This window comes from Simochromis diagramma, unplaced genomic scaffold, assembly GCF_900408965.1.
Source record: "Simochromis diagramma unplaced genomic scaffold, fSimDia1.1 OVJJ01000425.1, whole genome shotgun sequence".
NCBI classification, from domain to species: domain Eukaryota; kingdom Metazoa; phylum Chordata; class Actinopteri; order Cichliformes; family Cichlidae; genus Simochromis; species Simochromis diagramma.
This window is the reverse complement of record NW_024387005.1, coordinates 69,981-77,107: the sequence shown is the minus strand read 5'-3', so window position 1 is coordinate 77,107 and position 7,127 is coordinate 69,981. Positions and strand designations below refer to the sequence as shown.

The 7,127-nt window shown below is 46.7% G+C and overlaps 1 pseudogene; it reads right to left on the bottom strand.

Moving 5' to 3' along the window:
• Window positions 1-379: 379 nt before the first annotated feature.
• LOC120739275 lies at window positions 380-6,830 on the bottom strand (annotated as a pseudogene).
• Between the last annotated feature and the right edge of the window lie 297 nt (window positions 6,831-7,127).

Sequence of the window (7,127 nt, the reverse complement as noted above, 5' to 3'; positions counted from 1 at the left end):
CACTGTGGCAGACATAAGGGGGTCAGACAGGAGCAGCATCAGTCTCTGCTCTGTTTTGTTAATAACGTAGAAAAATAATTTTGTACAATCAAGCTACATCGACGGACGCTTTACCTCACGTACCCTAAAATGAAAAAGTAGTGACAGTAAGATGGAGGCTGCACATGACACCATGACTGAGTTCACAGCTGTTGCTTTGATTCTAACGTTTAAGACTTTTGGCATCGACTCCGTTTTAATAATGAGTGCTGGGAGGCGTCGTTTGACTTCACTTCAGCTCCTGCGATGCTCCTGCGATGCTCTACTCTGCGGGAGAAAACCAAAAACCAAAAGTAGCAAACATGGAGCGATATGACTCGTTTAGATTTTGGGAAACGTGCATCGACAGGTACAGTGTCCTTTTCCCGCGTCTTTAAAAATAATTCATGCATAGATCCCCCACTGAGAAAACCCTTTTATATACTTTCTCCTTTGTACACATTTTATATAGAACTATATATAATATCATTTCTCTATATCTGTATTTTCAGAAAAATTCTTTCCACACAATAAAAAACAACAATTAAACAAATGCTTCAAACAAAACAACAAAAAAGAGAAGATGGAAGAAAGAAAATCACGACCAAGGCCAGTTTGGCACTTTGTCATGAGAACATGACAGAACTCTGTTAGTTGACGGTAAATAGCGATACTCTATTTTTCTTTCGTTTTTCTTCTCCCTCGATGAGAAATGAAACACAGCAGTACTTACTTGGCACCTAAAAATGCTGGTCGAATGAAAGATATCAGTGTTTTCATAGTTATATGTTTAGTGTACGCCTCCCCCCTCCAGACTGCTCAGCAGATCGGGAATTTTTAGAGAAGAGCAGGAGGGAGGCGTGTCAAATGAGAGGAAGAGAGCAGTAATAAAACACGGATGTAGAAAAGAGAAGCATAATGTGCACATAACACACAGGAGATGGAAAAAGAGATGACGCCAACGTAAAAAAGAGAAAACAGCGAGGAGCGAGAGAGCATTCGTCCCTTTGACAAATGTTGGAGGTCTTGAGCCTGGAAACAGCAGACTGTCTTTGAAAACAGTATCTTTGAAAGATCTGAGTCACCCACCCCAAACTGCTCATCTGCTGCTGTACACTTCAGTTGCACCTCCACATGCCACCAGTGGAGGGAGCTGCCAAGTCTTACAGCACATGACGCAGCAGGTGTAGTTGCTTTTGGAGAAAGAAGAGAATAAGAGGACAGAACGAAGGCCCACGTCGAGAGGCCTCCCTTCCAGAGCGGTAGCAGAGCCAGTGTTCCTGGTCCCTAGGTGGCGCTGTGTCGGGCCTGTCCCTACTATACCCTGGTGGTGGAGTGGGGGTGGGGCAGGGTGTTGTTGTGGCCGGTGGAGGGGAATGTGTTGAAGGCGTGAAGAGGCTGCATGCTGGTGATGGTGCTGGGGATCATGGTGATGGTGTTTGGCGTCATCAGCGGCACGTCGTCGGGGGCGCGGCGCAGCGCCAGGGTGTAGTCGGGAGGGCAGGCGGGCCGCAGGATGTCGTGGGGTCGCAGGGGCTCCATGTCGTGGTGAGCGTCGTGCTCCGAGTGCTTCATCTGCAGGGACATGATCTCCTCCTCCTGGCTGTGAGCCAGGTCGTTGGCGGGGCCGCCCCGCTGAGGGGACAGCCGGTGCCGGCGCATCTCGTGCCGCTTGTCACGCTTGTAGTAAAGGGCAGCGAAGGCCAGGATGTTGAGGAAGAGGAGCGACGCTCCAACTGCAACTGTCACGCTCAGTTCGGTGGAGTAGTCGCGGGTGTCTCCGGGAAAGAGGTCCTGGGGCGGGCGCTCTGAGCCCTCGGGCTCGGGATCTGACGGGAAGGTAGGGTAAGGATGACGAGTGGTTCGAGGACGTTGTTTCTGGCCTCATGGTGCCGGGGTCACGGCCTGCAGGGGGAGCGCGTAGTGGTGGGAAAGAGCACGTCGTGCAGGCTGTGAAGATGAGGGACTAATTCCAGCCAAAAGGCCACTTTGTTAGCTCTGTAGTTGTCTCTGACACGAGGTTTCAAACCGATGTGAAGGTACTGCTTGTCCTTCGAGTTGAACTTGGTCCAGATGACCTCCTCGAAGCGGTTGGGCTTGGTATGAATGAACTTGGTGTCCTGAGGGACGGGCAGGTTGGGGTCCCTGGTGGAGCATAAAGGTTAAACGTTTCAGTTCAAAGTTATATTCAGTCTCCATTATAAGTAACATGTGGCATCAATACACTGAATACAGACAGGAGGCCCATTCTCTGTGCAACCTTTCAACTATCTAAGACCAACCGGCTGCTCTGGGATCTGGATGCTTTTGGTGAACCAGTATGTTCAATTCTTCAAAGCCACACGGGAATTAAACTAGCAACCTAGATTCAAGTATTCAAGATGACTAGAAGGCTATCAGAGAACATACAGTAACGTGTACAGTTTACACTACTACAACATGAGGCCTACCCAGTCTTTGCGAAGTTAGTCCAGTAAGTCATGACCACAGCGCTCAGCATCACATCGTTCTTGGAGAAGTTGCACGGGAACAGGTCCGTGGCACCGATCATCGGTACGCCGAACACGTAAGGTATCTCGTCTCCGTGCGCGGCGTCGGCCCACTCGGGCCGCGTCTCGGTCTGGCAGTGGTGGTAGAACGTGTAAAAGTAAACTGGGGACTGAAACTCAGCATGGAGTTTGGCAGTGGCCACAGCTGGTGCCACCCACTGGTGGTCCGTAAACAGGGCCAACAGAGTCTTCCGCCGCATGTCGCCGTTGTCCCTGTCCGCCCAGTCTGTGTACATGAACTTAATGGTCTCCCTCAGGATGTCTTTGCCTGGTGAAGAAGCACAGGAGGGGACAAAAGGAGGGGGAAGAAAGATAAAAGTGAAAAACTGCTAAGAGTAAAGTAACAGCAGTGCAAGACATTTTTTAAGAGATCGGTCTGATCAAAAGATATGAAACCAAAGCAAATGTTGGTGAGATGAACCAAGAGCCAGGAAGCGAGTGAGAAATCTAGAGAGGAAAAAAAAGTATTTCAGATAACAGAATGAGTGACAGGCAGCAGAGAGGAAGCATGACTGCATTATCCAAACATGTCTGTACTGTGACTGTGGTCCGGCTGTGACGGGTTCGCAGGCCGATCTGTCAGAAACAGCGACGCTGAGATTGGGAGCCGACTACCTGGGGGATGATAGCATTACTGCCCACAGAGCCTCAAAGGTTAAGGCGCAGACACGCCGTGATGTGGATGAGTGGCTCTCTTTAGCACGCTTGTCTTGTTTGATGCACTTCACTGGGCTCACATGTTACTGATTCCATTCTTTACTTGCATGTTTTAAACGCTTAAAGCACTTTCACAGGTTTTTATATTCTTTTGAAAATTCATGTGAACTCAAGCTGTCAGAACTGTAATGTAAGCTTTGATATGTCATTTTGACGATTATCTGTTTATTTTAATGAATACAGTAAACAGAAAAAAACTAACAGATCAACAAACGCAGCTCCTAATAAGACAAAACCTGATGATGCTGCAAAATGCAGTTGAGTGAGAGGAGGCTGTAAAATGGAATAACTGAAAAAGTGGCAGTGTACAGAGGTGGCGTCCTCACCCTCTGGGTATCCGTAGAGGTTGTCAACAAAGTTGGAGATGGTGTAGTCGAACGCCGCAGCTGAGATGCCGTCGTTGTCCTCACTGTCGTCCACAAACTTCAGCCCCTCTCCCTGGTTCACTCCTATCAGGATGTCATAGTTGAGGAACTCCCCCTGGTGGAGCAATTGAGGAAGAACATGCTGATTCAAGCACTTTTTAAGCACATTCAAGGTAGATTTTCAAGCTTTTCCAGCACATTACCAAAAACAGATGAAAGCATGTTTCACTTTCACTAACAGAGGCGAGGCTGCCGGATACTGGTGCCACCAGGCCCTCTGACCACCACCAGTAGGCAACGGGTGAAGTGTCTTACCCAAGGACACAACGACCAAGACTGTCCAAGCCGGGGCTCCAAACCAGCAACCTTCCGATTACAAGGCGAACTCCCAACTCTTGAGCCACGATCGCCCAGTGGGGACATTTCATTTTCCAGCAGGAAGCGCCCCCTTTTTGTTAAACCCTTTAGATCAGGGGTCGGCAACCGCACGCGGCTCTTTAGTCCTTATGGTGCGGCTCTGCGTGGTTTGTGAAAATAAATTACTATTTAGCTGAAGTGTATTTTATTTATGTTAGTTCTTTTTTTTACTTGTAGTTCTAAATTGGAAGATTATTGTGGTTTTGCAATATACAAATATACAAATAAAACACTGAAATTTTAAGTTAAGTTTGAAAACAGTTAAAAAAAAAATAGGGCTTTGGAGTTGACGTCACGCCGCAGTGCATTGTGGGATCGCGGCGCCATGTCAGTAGGCCAGAAAGCAAAACAAGCACACAGTGTTGGAGTGTTGGATTCGGGACTGCCAGAACCATGCTCAAAATCAGCGCAAAAGACAAAGGGCTGTATCGCGACCGATTGTGCAAGACGCCAAGAGACGGTACTTTGAAAAAATTGTTATGGGCGCCAACCACTGTGACCTCGTTGTGTGGACACAGAGAGACCTTGCTGTGATTCGCGTCTTCCCTGCTGTGGATTTCTGGAAACCGCGCTTAAAGCAAGCACAAGACTTCTTTCGTAAAGTGTGCCTTCCTGAACTTGTTGGGAAATACTTCTCGAAACAACGTGCTGCTCTAAATAGCCTGTAATGTTTCATGTTGTGGTTAAAGATTGATGACAGCTGTGTGGTGCGATGTAAATAGTTTGCATTTCATTTTTATGTGTTTGCTGTGTACATGTGAATAGATCTAAAGAAAAACAAACAAATATACTATTCTTTTTTGTTTTATTAAAACAACTTCACACAAAGTACAACTATTTACAATGTACTGTACATCCAAAAAAACAGCTTTAAGAATACTCAACAGTAGCAAGTGTCATTTGGCCCTGGTTTGACAACAACACTGGGGCACATATTAACAAAAACACAGCAAACCTTAACGATCTTATCAATCGTCACATGATAAGAGTAATCGGATTGGCATTGTAGTGTGTAACATTTTGAACTTGTTGCGCAAACTACCTGTTACTCGCTCAACGTGAATTCTCAGGTGGGCAATTGCTCTCGTTTGTTCAACGTCCCTTGCATCAAGTTGACAGTAGCCTTTTGTGAAAGCTGGAATCTTGACCTGCGCACACATCATTCCTGCAGCATCTCTGATGTCAAAGCCTCTGTCAGCCAATACTACGTCCCCTGGTAACAGCTTTTGAAGAATGCCACATCTCTCTGTGATGTGTTTATCTGATGCACGACCCCCCCATCCCCTGGAAATGAAAGAAATGGCTCCATGGGGTGTAATCCCGATGAGGTATTTTATGGTGTGTGTACCCTTGTAATGAGAGTGTTTGTGCGCGTGCCTTTAAATTAGATGGTCTTTCTGTTCGAATCTCAAAACAGTCAACAATGATGGCTACTCGTTTTCCAAAAGTTTCAGTAAACTGTGGAGGCATTGTCGCCTGCAGACAGTGCCTCTCAGGCCAGTGCACCAGTGCTCCTAAGCGGGCATACAAAACATCAATGGTATCGGTGAAGACAGAAGACAGTGTTTTGTGGGACACATCGAATAGATGAAAAGATGCTGGACTGGAAGATCAAGTCTCAGACGCATTAGTGTGAGTAAGAGCATTTGGAAACCTGTCAGTTTCTTCGATATTGGCAGGAAATCTTTGACAGTGTTGAAGAGGGACATTAAGACAGCATAACAATGTAGTCCAGTGTAATATCTTACTTTTTCGGTATCGTCCTTTAAGAAAGTTTCATTCAGCTCTGTCTTTTGCAACTGTGCTCGAAGCAGTCTGTTCTCCTCCAACAGCCGGTTTATTTCTGCTCTGCCCTGTTGACTGCACACACAATCCTTCGTCTGCCCTTCAGCTTCCGTGACGCTGTCACTCCCATCACCACTGTCCACATTTGCAGCTGGTACGTCAACCTCCACTTGTCCAACACAATTGCTGTCCACTGCCTCCATGACATGTTTATTTTGTTGTTGTTCTTCTGTCAGACCTTCATCGATCATCAAGCCTGTAAGATAAAAATAGTGCATAGACATAAGGTTAATGTACACCAATATTCCAATGACAGGTGTGTGATTCATCTTTAAGTTATGTGTGGATTAGTGTACCATAAGAGCAATTTAGTATGTTTTTGGAGAGGGGGGGGTGTTTACCTGCAATGGGTGCTCTTTTTCGCTTCTGTTGCATACGCCTTGCGTGCCGGTCCGAGTCTGACACAGGTTTGTCGTCGTGCCCCAGTGTTGGTGCCCAGTCTGGATTTGTTACATCCATTTCATATGCTGGTTTGCCTGCAATAATGCCAAATCAAAAGCTACTCAGTCGACATGACGTGGTTGTGCAGCATCACACGTTAGCATGTTTTATCTCATTATCTATGACCGCAGCGCATTGAGAAAAAACACTAAAAGCCTTTTAATAGTGATATGAATTAATTTAGAACTCACCGGAGAGAAAATGCCGCGAGCAAACCAACAAAAAGCTGGAGATTGCACGGAACTCGATATCCGCTCTTCTCACCGCTGCAATCCATGCCTGGCGTCTTTGTTTGGTGATATCGGATACATAGGATCCCTCACGTCGCCGCCAGGATGGAAAACGATGAAAAGAGCCCATTATCCAGTTTCTTGCCTTCACGATCGTGAGATCTAACGTTGCAACCGAATACACAACACGTACGAACCATAGCTGAAGCTGTCATGGCGGCGGGGGGCGTGGCCCGCCTCCTGTGACATCACGCTCCAAAGCGACAATCTCATTGGCTTAGGGAGTGATGATGTCATAGATCTTAAGAATCCTTTGATGTTTTTCTTTAAATAGGGGTGAGCAACAGCAAGTTTCAGTTCGTTTCAGCAGCAGCATCAGAAACCATCCACGAGCTGAGAAACCATCCTGGAGAAAAAAGCGCTCCTGGAAAAGTAAGAAAGTACGTAAAGAAGAAATGGTTCCACTTGTTCCAGAGGAGAGACGCTACGGCTTCCTCACCTGATGTAGCCTCGTCTTGCTCCACCTCTGTTAACCCCACCAACCA